The sequence below is a fragment of the Chiloscyllium plagiosum genome, unplaced genomic scaffold (assembly GCF_037043375.1).
Source record: "Chiloscyllium plagiosum isolate Xiang-an unplaced genomic scaffold, Cpla_swu_hap1 HiC_scaffold_28, whole genome shotgun sequence".
In the NCBI taxonomy this organism is placed as follows: Eukaryota; Metazoa; Chordata; class Chondrichthyes; order Orectolobiformes; family Hemiscylliidae; genus Chiloscyllium; species Chiloscyllium plagiosum.
This window is the reverse complement of record NW_028270166.1, coordinates 39,462,721-39,479,773: the sequence shown is the minus strand read 5'-3', so window position 1 is coordinate 39,479,773 and position 17,053 is coordinate 39,462,721.

Sequence of the window (17,053 nt, the reverse complement as noted above, 5' to 3'; positions counted from 1 at the left end):
GTACGGTTTCTGTCCTGTTTCCGTTCTGTTTCCGTACTGTTTCCGTACTGTTTCTGTTCTGTTTATGTACTTTTTCCGTAATGTTTCTGTACGGTTTCTGTACTGTTTCCCTCCTGTTTCTGTACTGTTTCTGTTCTGTTTTTGTACTGTTTCCATACTGTTTCCGTACTGTTTCTGTTCTGCTTATGTACTTTTTCCGTAATGTTTCCGTACGGTTTCTGTCCTGTTTCCGTTCTGTTTCTGTACTGTTTCCGTACTGTTTCTGTTCTGTTTCTGTTCTGTTTACGTTCTGTTTCCGTACGATTTCTGTTCTGTTCCCGTCATGTTTCTGTTCTGTTTCCATTCTGTTTCAGTTCTGTTTCTGTAATGTTTCTGTACTGTTTCTGGACTATTTATGTTCAGTTACCCTACAGTTTCCGTATTGTTTCTGTACTATTACCATCATGTTTCCGCACTGTTTCCGTACTGTTTCTGTACTGTTTCCATACTGTTTCTGTACTGTTTACGTACTATTTCTGTTCGGTTTCCGTACTGTTTCTGTTCTGTTTACGTACTGTTTCTGTTCTGTTTCCTTTCTGTTTCCGTCCTGTTTCTGTACTGTTTCCATACTGTTTCTGTTCTGTTTCTCTTCTGCTTCTTGACTATTTCCGTACTGTTTCCATACCGTTTCCGTACTTTTTCTGTACTGTTTCTGTTCTTATTCAGTACTGTTTCCGTACTGTTTCTTTACTGTTTCCGTACCATTTCTGTTCTGTTTCTGTACTGTTTCTGTTCTGTTTCTGTACTGTTTCTGTTCTGTTTCCGTTCTGTTTTGGTACTGTTTCTGTTCTGTTTCGGTACTGTTTCCATATTGTTTCCGCACTGTTTCCGTACTGTTTCTGTAATGTTTCCGTACTGTTTCCGTACTGTTTCTGTACTGTTTCGGTACTGTTTATATATTGTTTCTGTACTGTTTCCATTCTGTTTTTGTATTTTTTCTATACTGTTTCCATGTTGTTTCTGTACTATTTCCGTACTGTTTCCGTAATGTTTCTGTTCTGTTTCTGTACTGTTTCTACTATGTTTCCGTATTGTTTCTGTACTGTTTCCGTACTGTTTCTGTATTGTTTTTGTACTGTTTCCGTATTGTTTCAGTTCTGTTTTTGTACAGTTTCCCTTCTGTTTCTGTACTGTTTCCGTAATGTTTCTGTACTGTTTCCATAATGTTTCCGACTGTTTGTGTTCTATTTCTGTTCTGCTTTAGTTCTGTTTCAGTACTGTTTCTGTAATGTTTCCGTACTGTTTCTGTACTGTTTCCGTACTGTTTCCGTACTGTTTCCGAAATGTTTCCGTACTGTTTCCATTCTGTTTCAGTTCTGTTTCCGTAATGTTTCCCTACTGTTTCCGTAATGTTTCTGTACTGTTTTCGTACTGTTTCCGTACTGTTTCTGTTCTGTTTCTGTTCTGTTTCCGTACTGTTTTCATACTGTTTTCGTACTGTTTCTGTACTGTTTCTTTTCTGTTTTTGTACTGTTTCTGTACTGTGACCGTACTTGTTTCTGTTCTGATTATGTACTTTTTCCGTAATGTTTCCGTACGGTTTCTGTTCTGTTTCCCTCCTGTTTCTGTACTGTTTCTGTTCTGTTTTTGTTCTGTTTCCGTACTGTTTCCGTACTGTTTCTGTTCTGTTTATGTACTTTTTCCGTAATGTTTCCGTACGGTTTCTGTCCTGTTTCCGTTCTGTTTCCGTTCTGTTTCTGTACTGTTTCTGTTCTGTTTTTGTACTGTTTCCATGCTGTTTCCGTACTGTTTCTGTTCTGCTTATGTACTTTTTCCGTAATGTTTCCGTACGGTTTCTGTCCTGTTTCCGTTCTGTTTCTGTACTGTTTCCGTACTGTTTCTGTTCTGTTTACGTTCTGTTTACGTACTATTTCTGTTCTGTTCCCGTCATGTTTCTGTTCTGTTTCCATTCTGTTTCAGTTCTGTTTCTGTAATGTTTCCCTACTGTTTCCGTAATGTTTCTGTACTGTTTTCGTACTGTTTCCGTACTGTTTCCATACTGTTTCTGTTCTGTTTCTGTTCTGTTTCCGTACTGTTTTCATACTGTTTTCGTACTGTTTCTGTACTGTTTCTGTTCTGTTTTTGTTCTGTTTATGTACTGTGACCGTACTTGTTTCTGTTCTGTTTATGTACTTTTTCCGTAATGTTTCCGTACGGTTTCTTATCTGTTTCCCTCCTGTTTCTGTACTGTTTCTGTTCTGTTTTTGTACTGTTTCCGTACTGTTTCCGTAATGTTTCCGTACTGTTTCTGTACTGTTTCCGTACTGTTTCTGTTCTGTTTCTGTTCTGTTTCCGTACTGTTTTCATACTGTTTTCGTACTGTTTCTGTACTGTTTCTTTTCTGTTTTTGTACTGTTTCTGTACTGTGACCGTACTTGTTTCTGTTCTGATTATGTACTTTTTCCGTAAAGTTTCCGTACGGTTTCTGTTCTGTTTCCCTCCTGTTTCTGTACTGTTTCTGTTCTGTTTTTGTTCTGTTTCCGTACTGTTTCCGTACTGTTTCTGTTCTGTTTATGTACTTTTTCCGTAATGTTTCCGTACGGTTTCTGTCCTGTTTCCGTACTGTTTCCGTACTGTTTCTGTTCTGTTTATGTACTTTTTCCGTAATGTTTCCGTACGGTTTCTGTCCTGTTTCCGTTCTGTTTCCGTACTGTTTCCGTACTGTTTCTGTTCTGTTTATGTACTTTTTCCGTAATGTTTCTGTATGGTTTCTGTACTGTTTCCCTCCTGTTTCTGTACTGTTTCTGTTCTGTTTTTGTACTGTTTCCATACTGTTTCTGTTCTGCTTATGTACTTTTTCCGTAATGTTTCCGTATGGTTTCTGTCCTGTTTCCGTTCTGTTTCTGTACTGTTTCCGTACTGTTTCTGTTCTGTTTCTGTTCTGTTTACGTTCTGTTTCCGTACTATTTCTGTTCTGTTCCCGTCATGTTTCTGTTCTGTTTCCATTCTGTTTCAGTTCTGTTTCTGTAATGTTTCTGTACTGTTTCTGTACTATTTATGTTCAGTTACCCTACTGTTTCCGTATTGTTTCTGTACTATTACCATAATGTTTCCGCACTGTTTCCGTACTGTTTCTGTACTGTTTCCATACTGTTTCTGTACTGTTTACGTACTGTTTCTGTTCGGTTTCCGTACTGTTTCTGTTCTGTTTCCGTACTGTTTCTGTACTGTTTCTGTACTGTTTCTGTTCTGTTTACGTACTGTTTCCGTTCTGTTTCCTTTCTGTTTCCGTCCTGTTTCTGTACTGTTTCCATACTGTTTCTGTTCTGTTTCTCTTCTGCTTCTTGACTATTTCCGTACTGTTTCCATACCGTTTCCGTACTTTTTCTGTACTGTTTCTGTTCTTATTCAGTACTGTTTCCGTACTGTTTCTTTACTGTTTCCGTACCATTTCTGTTCTGTTTCTGTACTGTTTCTGTTCTGTTTCCGTTCTGTTTTGGTACTGTTTCTGTTCTGTTTCGGTACTGTTTCCATATTGTTTCCGCACTGTTTCCGTACTGTTTCTGTAATGTTTCCGTACTGTTTCCGTACTGTTTCTGTACTGTTTCGGTACTGTTTGTATATTGTTTCTGTACTGTTTCCATTCTGTTTTTGTATTTTTTCTATACTGTTTCCATGTTGTTTCTGTTCTGTTTCGGTACTGTTTCTGTTCTGTTTCTGTCCTGTTTCTGTTCTGTTTCCGTACTGTTCCCGTACTGTTTCGGTACTGTTTGTATATTGTTTCTGTACTGTTTCTGTTCTGTTTCCGTACTGTTTCTGTACTGTTTCCGTACTGTTTCCGTACTCTATCTGTACTGTGTCCGTACTGTTTCTGCAGTGTTTCTGCACTGTTTCTGTAATGTTTCTGTACTGTTTCCATACTGTTTCCGTACTGTTTCTGTTCTGTTTCCGTTCTGTTTCTGTACTGTTTCTGTACTGTTTCCATATTGTTTCCATACTGTTTTTGTTCTGTTTCTGTATTGTTTCCGTACTGTTTCGGTACTCTTTCTGTTCTGTTTCCGTTCTCTTTTGGTACTGTTTCTGTCCTGTTTCTGTACTGTTTCCGTTCTGTTTCTGTTCTGTTTCTGTTCTGTTACCGTACTCTTTCTGTAATGTTTCCGTACTGTTTCTGTTCTGTTTCCGTACTGTTTCTGTACTGTTTCCGTACTCTGTCTGTACTGTGTCCGTACTGTTTCTGCAGTGTTTCTGCACTGTTTCTGTAATGTTTCTGTACTGTTTCCATGCTTTTTCCGTACTGTTTCTGTTCTGTTTCCGTTCTGTTTCTGTACTGTTTCTGTTCTGTTTCCGTACTGTTTCTGTTCTGTTTCTGTACTGTTTCCATATTGTTTCCATACTGTTTTTGTTCTGTTTCTGTATTGTTTCCGTACTGTTTCGGTACTCTTTCTGTTCTGTTTCCGTTCTCTTTTGGTACAATTTCTGTTCTGTTTCTGTACTGTTTCCATACTGTTTCTGTTCTGTTTCTGTACTGTTTCCAAATTGTTTCCATACTCTTTCCGTCCTGTTTCCGTACTGTTTCTGTTCTGTTTCTGTACTCTTTCCATAAGGTTTCCGTACTGTTTCTGTTCTGTTTCTGTACTGTTTCCATTTGTTTCCATACTGTTTCCATACTGTTTCGGTTATGTTTCCGTACTGTTTCCGTACAGTTTCTGTTCTGTTTATGTTCTGTTTCCGTACGGTTTCTGTACTGTTTCTGTACTGTTTCCATACTCTTTCCTTACTGTTTCTGTTCTGTTTCTGTTCTGTTTCTGTTCTGTTTCCGCTCTGTTTCTGTACTGTTTCTGTTTTGTTTTCGTACTTTTTCTGTATTGTTTCTGTTCTGTTTCCGTACTGTTTCCATACTGTTTCCGTTCTGTTTCCGTACTGTTTCTGTTCTGTTTCTGTTCTGTTTCCGTACTGTTTCCATACTGTTTCTGTTCTGTTTCTGTACTGTTTCCATTCTGTTTCCGTACTGTTTCTGTTCTGTTTCTGTACATTTCCATTCTGTTTCTGTCCTGTTTCTGTACTGTTTCCGTTCTGTTTCTGTTCTGTTTCTGTTCTGTTACCGTACTCTTTCTGTAATGTTTCCGTACTGTTTCTGTTCTGTTTCCGTACTGTTTCTGTACTGTTTCCGTACTCTGTCTGTACTGTGTCCGTACTGTTTCTGCAGTGTTTCTGCACTGTTTCTGTAATGTTTCTGTACTGTTTCCATGCTTTTTCCGTACTGTTTCTGTTCTGTTTCCGTTCTGTTTCTGTACTGTTTCTGTTCTGTTTCCGTACTGTTTCTGTTCTGTTTCTGTACTGTTTCCATATTGTTTCCATACTGTTTTTGTTCTGTTTCTGTATTGTTTCCGTACTGTTTCGGTACTCTTTCTGTTCTGTTTCCGTTCTCTTTTGGTACTGTTTCTGTTCTGTTTCTGTACTGTTTTAGTACTCTTTCCAGACTGTTTCTTTACTGTTTCCGTACTGTTTCCTAAATGTGTGTGGACTTTTTCCCTTCAGTTTCTGTAATGTTTCTGTACGGTTTCCATACCGTTTCCGTACTGTCTCCGTACTGTTTCTGTAGTGTTTCTGTACTGTTTCCGTACTGTTCCTGTTCTGTTTCTGTGCTGTTTCTGTACTATTTCCTCACTGTTTCCCTACTTTTTCCATACTGTTTCCATACTGTTTCTGTACTGTTTCCGTTCTGTTTCCATACTGTTTCTGTACTGTTTCCCTACTGTTTCCATACTGTTTCCCTACTGTTTCCATACTGTTTCCGTTCTGTTTCCATACTGTTTCTGTACTGTTTCCGTATTGTTTCCGTACTGTTTCCGCACTGTTTCTGTTCTGTTTCCATATTGTATCTGTGCTGTTTCCATACTGTTTCCGTACTGTTTCCGTTCTGTTTCCATACTGTTTCTGTACTGTTTCCGTTCTGTTTCCCTACTGTTTCCATACTGTTTCCGTTCTGTTTCCATACTGTTTCAATACTGTTTCCATTTTGTTTCCATACTGTTTCCATACTGTTTCCGTACTGTTTCTGTACTGTTTCCGTACTGTTTCTGTACTGTTTCCATACTGTTTCTGTACTGTTTCTGTTCTGTTTCCGTACTGTTTCTGTTCTGTTTCTGTACTGTTTCCATATTGTTTCCATACTGTTTTTGTTCTGTTTCTGTATTGTTTCCGTACTGTTTCGGTACTCTTTCTGTTCTGTTTCCGTTCTCTTTTGGTACTGTTTCTGTTCTGTTTCTGTACTGTTTTGGTACTCTTTCCAGACTGTTTCTTTACTGTTTCCGTACTGTTTCCGAAATGTATGTGTACGTTTTCCCTTCAGTTTCTGTAATGTTTCTGTACGGTTTCCATACTGTTTCCATACTGTTTCCGTAATGTTTGTGTACTTTTTCCCTTCAGTTTCTGTAATGTTTCTGTACTGTTTTCATACTGTTTCCGTACTGTCTCCGTACTGTTTCTGTAGTGTTTCTGTACTGTTTCCGTACTGTTCCTGTTCTGTTTCTGTGCTGTTTCTGTACTATTTCCTCACTGTTTCCCTACTGTTTCCCTACTGTTTCCATACTTTTTCTGTACTGTTTCCGTTCTGTTTCCATACTGTTTCCGTACTGTTTCTGTACTGTTTCCCTACTGTTTCCATACTGTTTCCCTACTGTTTCCATACTGTTTCCGTTCTGTTTCCATACTGTTTCTGTACTGTTTCCGTATTGTTTCCGTACTGTTTCCGCACTGTTTCTGTTCTGTTTCCATATTGTATCTGTACTGTTTCCGTTCTGTTTCCATACTGTTTCTGTACTGTTTCTGTTCTGTTTCCATACTGTTTCCGTTCTGTTTCCGTACTGTTTCCATTTTGTTTCCATACTGTTTCCGTACTGTTTCTGTTCTGTTTCCATATTGTTTCCGTACTGTTTCTGTACTGTTTCCCTACTGTTTCCATACTGTTTCCCTACTGTTTCCATACTGTTTCCATTCTGTTTCCATACTGTTTCTGTACTGTTTTCGTAATGTTTCCGTACTGTTTCCGCACTGTTTCTGTTCTGTTTCCATATTGTATCTGTACTGTTTTCGTAATGTTTCCGTACTGTTTCCGCACTGTTTCTGTTCTGTTTCCATATTGTATCTGTACTGTTTCCATACTGTTTCCGTACTGTTTCCGTTCTGTTTCCATACTGTTTCTGTACTGTTTCCGTTCTGTTTCCATACTGTTTCCGTTCTGTTTCCGTACTGTTTCCATACTGTTTCCATTTTGTTTCCATACTGTTTCCGTCTTGTTTCCGTACTGTTTCTGTACTGTTTCCGTACTGTTTCTGTACTGTTTCCATACTGTTTCTGTACTGTTTCTGTTCTGTTTCCGTACTGTTTCTGTTCTGTTTCTGTACTGTTTCCATATTGTTTCCATACTGTTTTTGTTCTGTTTCTGTACTGTTTCCGTACTGTTTCGGTACTCTTTCTGTTCTGTTTCCGTTCTCTTTTGGTACTGTTTCTGTTCTGTTTCTGTACTGTTTTTGTACTCTTTCCAGACTGTTTCTTTACTGTTTCCGTACTGTTTCCTAAATGTGTGTGTACGTTTTCCCTTCAGTTTTTGTAATGTTTCTGTACGGTTTCCATACTGTTTCCGTAAAGTGTGTGTACTTTTTCCCTTCAGTTTCTGTAATGTTTCTGTACTGTTTTCATACTGTTTCCGTACTGTCTCCGTACTGTTTTTGTAGTGTTTCTGTACTGTTTCCGTACTGTTCCTGTTCTGTTTCTGTGCTGTTTCTGTACTATTTCCTCACTGTTTCCCTACTGTTTCCATACTGTTTCTGTACTGTTTCCGTTCTGTTTCCATACTGTTTCCGTACTGTTTCTGTACTGTTTCCCTACTGTTTCCATACTGTTTCCCTACTGTTTCCATACTGTTTCCGTTCTGTTTCCATACTGTTTCTGTACTGTTTCCGTATTGTTTCCGTACTGTTTCCGCACTGTTTCTGTTCTGTTTCCGTACTGTTTCTGTACTGTTTCCCTACTGTTTCCATACTGTTTCCCTACTGTTTCCATACTGTTTCCGTTCTGTTTCCATACTGTTTCTGTACTGTTTCCGTATTGTTTCCGTACTGTTTCCGCACTGTTTCTTTTCTGTTTCCGTACTGTTTCCCTACTGTTTCCGTTCTGTTTCCGTACTGTTTCCATACTGTTTCCATTTTGTTTCCATACTGTTTCCGTACTGTTTCCATACTGTTTCTGTTCTGTTTACGTACTGTTTCTGTACTGTTTCTGTACTGTTTCCCTACTGTTTCCATACTGTTTCCCTACTGTTTCCATACTGTTTCCGTTCTGTTTCCATTCTGTTTCTGTACTGTTTCCGTATTGTTTCCGTACTGTTTCCGCACTGTTTCTGTTCTGTTTCCATATTGTATCTGTACTGTTTCCATACTGTTTCCGTTCTGTTTCCATACTGCTTCTGTAAAGTTTCCGTTCTGTTTCCATACTGTTTCCGTACTGTTTCCGTACTGTTTCCCTACTGTTTCCGTACTGTTTCCGTTCTGTTTCCGTACTGTTTCCGTACTGTTTCCATACTGTTTCCATTTTGTTTCCATACTGTTTCCGTACTGTTTCTGTTCTGTTTCCATACTGTTTCCGTACTGTTTCTGTTCTGTTTCTGTTCTGTTTCTGTACTATTTCCTTAATGTTTCCCTACTGTTTCCATACTGTTTCCATACTGTTTCTGTTCTGTTTCTGTACTGTTTTGGTACTCTTTCCAGACCGTTTCTTTACTGTTTCCGTACTGTTTCCTAAATGTGTGTGTACTTTTTCCCTACAGTTTCTGTAATGTTTCTGTATGGTTTCTATACTGTTTCCATACTGTTTCTGTACTGTTTCTGTAGTGTTTCTGTACTGTTTCCGTACTGTTCCTGTTCTGTTTCTGTGCTGTTTCTGTACTATTTCCTTACTGTTTCCATACTGTTTCTGTACTGTTTCTGTCCTGTTTCCCTACTGTTTCCATACAGTTTCCGTTCTGTTTCCAAACTGTTTCTGTACTCTTTCCGTATTGTTTCAGTACTGTTTCCGTACTGTTTCTGTTCTGTTTCCATATTGTATCTGTACTGTTTCCATACTGTTTCCGTACTGTTTCCGTTCTGTTTCCATACTGTTTCCGTACTGTTTCCATACTGTTTCCCTACTGTTTCCGTACTGTTTCCGTTCTGTTTCCGTACTGTTTCCATACTGTTTCCATTTTGTTTCCATACTGTTTTCGTACTGTTTCCGTACTGTTTCTGTTCTGTTTCCGTACTGTTTCTGTACTGTTTCTGTACTCTTTCCCTACTGTTTCCATACTGTTTCCCTACTGTTTCCGTTCTGTTTCCGTACTGTTTCCGTACTGTTTCCATACTGTTTCCATTTTGTTTCCATACTGTTTCCGTACTGTTTCCGTACTGTTTCTGTTCTGTTTCCGTACTGTTTCTGTACTGTTTCTGTACTGTTTCCCTACTGTTTCCATACTGTTTCCCTACTGTTTCCATACTGTTTCCGTTCTGTTTCCATTCAGTTTCTGTACTGTTTCCGTATTGTTTCCGTACTGTTTCCGCACTGTTTCTGTTCTGTTTCCATATTGTATCTGTACTGTTTCCATACTGTTTCCGTACTGTTTCCGTTCTGTTTCAATACTGTTTCTGTACAGTTTCCGTTCTGTTTCCATACTGTTTCCGTGCTGTTTCCGTACTGTTTCCCTACTGTTCCCGTACTGTTTCCGTTCTGTTTCCGTTCTGTTTCCGTACTGTTTCCATACTGTTTCCATTTTGTTTCCATACTGTTTCCGTCCTGTTTCCGTACTGTTTCTGTACTGTTTCCGTACTGTTTCTGTACTGTTTCCATACTGTTTCTGTACTGTTTCTGTTCTGTTTCCGCACTGTTTCTGTTCTGTTTCTGTACTGTTTCCATATTGTTTCTGTACTGTTTTTGTTCTGTTTCTGTACTGTTTCCGTACTGTTTCGGTACTCTTTCTGTTCTGTTTCCGTTCTCTTTTGGTACTGTTTCTGTTCTGTTTCTGTACTGTTTTTGTACTCTTTCCAGACTGTTTCTTTACTGTTTCCGTACTGTTTCCTAAATGTGTGTGTACTTTTTCCCTTCAGTTTCTGTAATGTTTCTGTACGGTTTCCATACTGTTTCCGTAATGTGTGTGTACTTTTTCCCTTCAGTTTCTGTAATGTTTCTGTACTGTTTTCATACTGTTTCCGTACTGTCTCCGTACTGTTTTTGTAGTGTTTCTGTACTGTTTCCGTACTGTTCCTGTTCTGTTTCTGTGCTGTTTCTGTACTATTTCCTCACTGTTTCCCTACTGTTTCCATACTGTTTCTGTACTGTTTCCGTTCTGTTTCCATACTGTTTCCGTACTGTTTCTGTACTGTTTCCCTACTGTTTCCATACTGTTTCCCTACTGTTTCCATACTGTTTCCGTTCTGTTTCCATTCTGTTTCTGTACTGTTTCCGTTCTGTTTCCATACTGTTTCTGTACTGTTTCCGTTCTGTTTCCATACTGTTTTCGTACTGTTTCCGTACTGTTTCCCTACTGTTTCCCTACTGTTTCCGTTCTGTTTCCGTACTGTTTCCGTACTGTTTCCATACTGTTTCCATTTTGTTTCCATACTGTTTCCGTACTGTTTCCGTACTGTTTCTGTTCTGTTTCCGTACTGTTTCTGTACTGTTTCTGTACTGTTTCCCTACTGTTTCCATACTGTTTCCCTACTGTTTCCATACTGTTTCCGTTCTGTTTCCATTCTGTTTCTGTACTGTTTCCGTATTGTTTCCGTACTGTTTCCGCACTGTTTCTGTTCTGTTTCCATATTGTATCTGTACTGTTTCCATACTGTTTCCGTACTGTTTCCGTTCTGTTTCCATACTGTTTCTGTGCAGTTTCCGTTCTGTTTCCATACTGTTTCCGTACTGTTTCCGTACTGTTTCCCTACTGTTTCCCTACTGTTTCCGTTCTGTTTCCGTACTGTTTCCGTACTGTTTCCATACTGTTTCCATTTTGTTTCCATACTGTTTCCATACTGTTTCTGCTCTGTTTCCATACTGTTTCCGTACTGTTTCTGTTCTGTTTCTGTACTATTTCCTTAATGTTTCCCTACTGTTTCCATACTGTTTCCATACTGTTTCTGTTCTGTTTCTGTTCTCTTTTGGTACTGTTTCTGTTCTGTTTCTGTACTGTTTTGGTACTCTTTCCAGACTGTTTCTTTACTGTTTCCGTACTGTTTCCTAAATGTGTGTGTTCTTTTTCCCTACAGTTTCTGTAATGTTTCTGTATGGTTTCTATACTGTTTCCATACTGTTTCTGTACTGTTTCTGTAGTGTTTCTGTACTGTTTCCGTACTGTTCCTGTTCTGTTTCTGTGCTGTTTCTGTACTATTTCCTTACTGTTTCCCTACTGTTTCCATACTGTTTCTGTACTGTTTCCGTTCTGTTTCCATACAGTTTCCGTTCTTTTTCCAAACTGTTTCTGTACTCTTTCCGTATTGTTTCAGTACTGTTTCCGTACTGTTTCTGTTCTGTTTCCATATTGTATCTGTACTGTTTCCATACTGTTTCCGTACTGTTTCCGTTCTGTTTCCATACTGTTTCCGTACTGTTTCCATACTGTTTCCCTACTGTTTCCGTACTGTTTCCGTTCTGTTTCCGTACTGTTTCCATACTGTTTCCATTTTGTTTCCATGCTGTTTCCGTACTGTTTCCGTACTGTTTCTGTTCTGTTTCCGTACTGTTTCTGTACTGTTTCTGTACTGTTTCCCTACTGTTTCCATACTGTTTCCCTACTGTTTCCGTTCTGTTTCCGTACTGTTTCCGTACTGTTTCCATACTGTTTCCATTTTGTTTCCATACTGTTTCCGTACTGTTTCCGTACTGTTTCTGTTCTGTTTCCGTACTGTTTCTGTACTGTTTCTGTACTGTTTCCCTACTGTTTCCATACTGTTTCCCTACTGTTTCCATACTGTTTCCGTTCTGTTTCCATTCTGTTTCTGTACTGTTTCTGTACTGTTTCCGTATTGTTTCCGTACTGTTTCCGCACTGTTTCTGTTCTGTTTCCATATTGTATCTGTACTGTTTCCATACTGTTTCCGTACTGTTTCCGTTCTGTTTCCATACTGTTTCTGTACAGTTTCCGTTCTGTTTCCATACTGTTTCCGTACTGTTTCCGTACTGTTTCCCTACTGTTTCCGTACTGTTTCCGTTCTGTTTCCGTACTGTTTCCGTACTGTTTCCATACTGTTTCCATTTTGTTTCCATACTGTTTCCGTACTGTTTCTGTTCTGTTTCCATATTGTTTCCGTACTGTTTCTGTTCTGTTTCTGTTCTGTTTCTGTACTATTTCCTTAATGTTTCCCTACTGTTTCCATACTGTTTCTGTTCTGTTTCTGTTCTCTTTTGGTACTGTTTCTGTTCTGTTTCTGTACTGTTTTGGTACTCTTTCCAGACTGTTTCTTTACTGTTTCCGTACTGTTTCCGTAATGTGTGTGTACTTTTTCCCTTCAGTTTCTGTAATGTTTCTGTACTGTTTTCATACTGTTTCCGTACTGTCTCCGTACTGTTTTTGTAGTGTTTCTGTACTGTTTCCGTACTGTTCCTGTTCTGTTTCTGTGCTGTTTCTGTACTATTTCCTCACTGTTTCCCTACTGTTTCCATACTGTTTCTGTACTGTTTCCGTTCTGTTTCCATACTGTTTCCGTACTGTTTCTGTACTGTTTCCCTACTGTTTCCATACTGTTTCCCTACTGTTTCCATACTGTTTCCGTTCTGTTTCCATTCTGTTTCTGTACTGTTTCCGTTCTGTTTCCATACTGTTTCTGTACTGTTTCCGTTCTGTTTCCATACTGTTTTCGTACTGTTTCCGTACTGTTTCCCTACTGTTTCCCTACTGTTTCCGTTCTGTTTCCGTACTGATTCCGTACTGTTTCCATACTGTTTCCATTTTGTTTCCATACTGTTTCCGTACTGTTTCCGTACTGTTTCTGTTCTGTTTCCGTACTGTTTCTGTACTGTTTCTGTACTGTTTCCCTACTGTTTCCATACTGTTTCCCTACTGTTTCCATACTGTTTCCGTTCTGTTTCCATTCTGTTTCTGTACTGTTTCCGTATTGTTTCCGTACTGTTTCCGCACTGTTTCTGTTCTGTTTCCATATTGTATCTGTACTGTTTCCATACTGTTTCCGTACTGTTTCCGTTCTGTTTCCATACTGTTTCTGTGCAGTTTCCGTTCTGTTTCCATACTGTTTCCGTACTGTTTCCGTACTGTTTCCCTACTGTTTCCCTACTGTTTCCGTTCTGTTTCCGTACTGTTTCCGTACTGTTTCCATACTGTTTCCATTTTGTTTCCATACTGTTTCCATACTGTTTCTGTTCTGTTTCCATACTGTTTCCGTACTGTTTCTGTTCTGTTTCTGTACTATTTCCTTAATGTTTCCCTACTGTTTCCATACTGTTTCCATACTGTTTCTGTTCTGTTTCTGTTCTCTTTTGGTACTGTTTCTGTTCTGTTTCTGTACTGTTTTGGTACTCTTTCCAGACTGTTTCTTTACTGTTTCCGTACTGTTTCCTAAATGTGTGTGTTCTTTTTCCCTACAGTTTCTGTAATGTTTCTGTATGGTTTCTATACTGTTTCCATACTGTTTCTGTACTGTTTCTGTAGTGTTTCTGTACTGTTTCCGTACTGTTCCTGTTCTGTTTCTGTGCTGTTTCTGTACTATTTCCTTACTGTTTCCCTACTGTTTCCATACTGTTTCTGTACTGTTTCCGTTCTGTTTCCATACAGTTTCCGTTCTTTTTCCAAACTGTTTCTGTACTCTTTCCGTATTGTTTCAGTACTGTTTCCGTACTGTTTCTGTTCTGTTTCCATATTGTATCTGTACTGTTTCCATACTGTTTCCGTACTGTTTCCGTTCTGTTTCCATACTGTTTCCGTACTGTTTCCATACTGTTTCCCTACTGTTTCCGTACTGTTTCCGTTCTGTTTCCGTACTGTTTCCATACTGTTTCCATTTTGTTTCCATACTGTTTCCGTACTGTTTCCGTACTGTTTCTGTTCTGTTTCCGTACTGTTTCTGTACTGTTTCTGTACTGTTTCCCTACTGTTTCCATACTGTTTCCCTACTGTTTCCGTTCTGTTTCCGTACTGTTTCCGTACTGTTTCCATACTGTTTCCATTTTGTTTCCATACTGTTTCCGTACTGTTTCCGTACTGTTTCTGTTCTGTTTCCGTACTGTTTCTGTACTGTTTCTGTACTGTTTCCCTACTGTTTCCATACTGTTTCCCTACTGTTTCCATACTGTTTCCGTTCTGTTTCCATTCTGTTTCTGTACTGTTTCTGTACTGTTTCCGTATTGTTTCCGTACTGTTTCCGCACTGTTTCTGTTCTGTTTCCATATTGTATCTGTACTGTTTCCATACTGTTTCCGTACTGTTTCCGTTCTGTTTCCATACTGTTTCTGTACAGTTTCCGTTCTGTTTCCATACTGTTTCCGTACTGTTTCCGTACTGTTTCCCTACTGTTTCCGTACTGTTTCCGTTCTGTTTCCGTACTGTTTCCGTACTGTTTCCATACTGTTTCCATTTTGTTTCCATACTGTTTCCGTACTGTTTCTGTTCTGTTTCCATATTGTTTCCGTACTGTTTCTGTTCTGTTTCTGTTCTGTTTCTGTACTATTTCCTTAATGTTTCCCTACTGTTTCCATACTGTTTCTGTTCTGTTTCTGTTCTCTTTTGGTACTGTTTCTGTTCTGTTTCTGTACTGTTTTGGTACTCTTTCCAGACTGTTTCTTTACTGTTTCCGTACTGTTTCCTAAATGTGTGTGTACTTTTTCCCTACAGTTTCTGTAATGTTTCTGTATGGTTTCTATACTGTTTCCATACTGTTTCTGTACTGTTTCTGTAGTGTTTCTGTACTGTTTCCGTACTGTTCCTGTTCTGTTTCTGTGCTGTTTCTGTACTATTTCCTTACTGTTTCCCTACTGTTTCCATACTGTTTCTGTACTGTTTCCGTTCTGTTTCCATACTGTTTCTGTACTGTTTCTGTCCTGTTTCCCTACTGTTTCCATACAGTTTCCGTTCTGTTTCCAAACTGTTTCTGTACTCTTTCCGTATTGTTTCAGTACTGTTTCCGTACTGTTTCTGTTCTGTTTCCATATTGTATCTGTACTGTTTCCATACTGTTTCCGTACTGTTTCCGTTCTGTTTCCATACTGTTTCCGTACTGTTTCCATACTGTTTCCCTACTGTTTCCGTTCTGTTTCCGTACTGTTTCCATACTGTTTCCATTTTGTTTCCATACTGTTTCCGTACTGTTTCTGTTCTGTTTCTGTTCTGTTTCCATATTGTTTCCGTACTGTTTCTGTTCTGTTTCTGTACTGTTCCCATATTGTTTCCGTACCGTTTTTGTTCTGTTTCCGTACTTTTTCTGTACTGTTTCCGTTCTTTTTCTGTACTGTTTCCGTACTGTTTCCATACTGTTTCCGTACTGTTTCTGTACTGTTTCTGTACTGTTTCCGTACTGTTTCCATACTTTTTCTGTACTGTTTCCATACTGTTTCCGTACTTTTTCCGTTCTGTTTCCGTACTGTTTCCATACTGTTTGCATACTTTTTCCTTCCTGTTTCTGTTCTGTTTCTGTACTGTTTCCATACTTTTTCTGTACTGTTTCCGTACTGTTTGCGTACTGTTTCTGTTCTGTTTCTGTTCTGTTTCCGTACTGTTTCCGTACTGTTTCCGTAATGTGTGTGTACTTTTTCCCTTCAGTTTCTGTAATGATTCTGTACTGTTTCCGTACTGTCTCCGTACTGTTTCCGTACTGTTTCTGTACTATTTCTGTACTATTTCTGTTCTGTTTCTGTTCTGTTTCTGTCCTGTTTCCATACCGTTTCCGTACTGTTTCTGTACTGTTTCCGTACTGTTTCCATACTGTTACCGTACTGTTTCTGTACTGTTTCTGTCCTGTTTCCTTACTATTTCTGTTCTGTTTCTGGAATGTTTCCATATTGTTTCCATACTGTTTCCGTACTGTTTCCGTACTGTTTCTGTTCTGTTTCTGTACTGTTTCCATATTGTTTCCATACTGTTACCGTACTGTTTCTGTTCTGTTTCTGTACTCTTTCCATACTGTTTCCGTACTGTTTCTGTTCTGTTTCTATACTGTTTCCATTTGTTTCCATACTGTTTCCGTACTGTTTCCGTACTGTTACCGTACTGTTTCTGTTCTGTTTCCATACTGTTTCCATACTGTTTCCATACTGTTTCCGTAATTTTGCCGTACTGTTACTGTACTGTTTCTGTACTGTTTCCATACTGTTTCTGTCCTGTTTCTTTCCTGTTTCTGTACTGTTTCCATACTGTTTCAGTACTGTTACCGTACTGTATCTGTACTGTTTCCGTACTGTTTCCGTACTGTTTCTGTACTGTTTCCGTACTTTTTCAATATTGTTTCTGCAATTTTTCCGTACTGTTTCTGTTCTGCTTCTGTACTGTTTCCATACTGTTACCGTACTGTTTCTGTTCTGTTTCCGTACTGTTTCCATACTGTTCCTGTACTGTTTCCGTATTGTTTCTGTACAGTTTCTGTTCTGTTTCCATACTGTTTCCATACTGTTTCCGTCCTGTTTTCGTACTGTTTCCATACTGCATCTATACTTTTTCCGTACTGTTTCTGTAATGTTTCAGTCCTGTTTCTGAACTGTTTCCGTACTGTTTCTGTTCTGCTTCTGTACTGTTCCATACTGTTACCGTACTGTTTCTGTTCTGTTTCCGTACTGTTTCCATACTGTTCCTGTACTGTTTCCGTACTGTTTCTGTACAGTTTCTGTTCTGTTTCCATACTGTTTCCATACTGTTTCCGTCCTGTTTTCGTACTGTTTCCATACTGCATCTATACTTTTTCCGTACTGTTTCTGTAATGTTTCAGTCCTGTTTCTGAACTGTTTCCGTTCTGTTTCTGTACTGTTTAGATTAGACTACTTACAGTGTGGAAACAGGCCCTTCGGCCCAACAAGTCCACACCGCCCCGCCGAAGCGCAACCCACCCATACC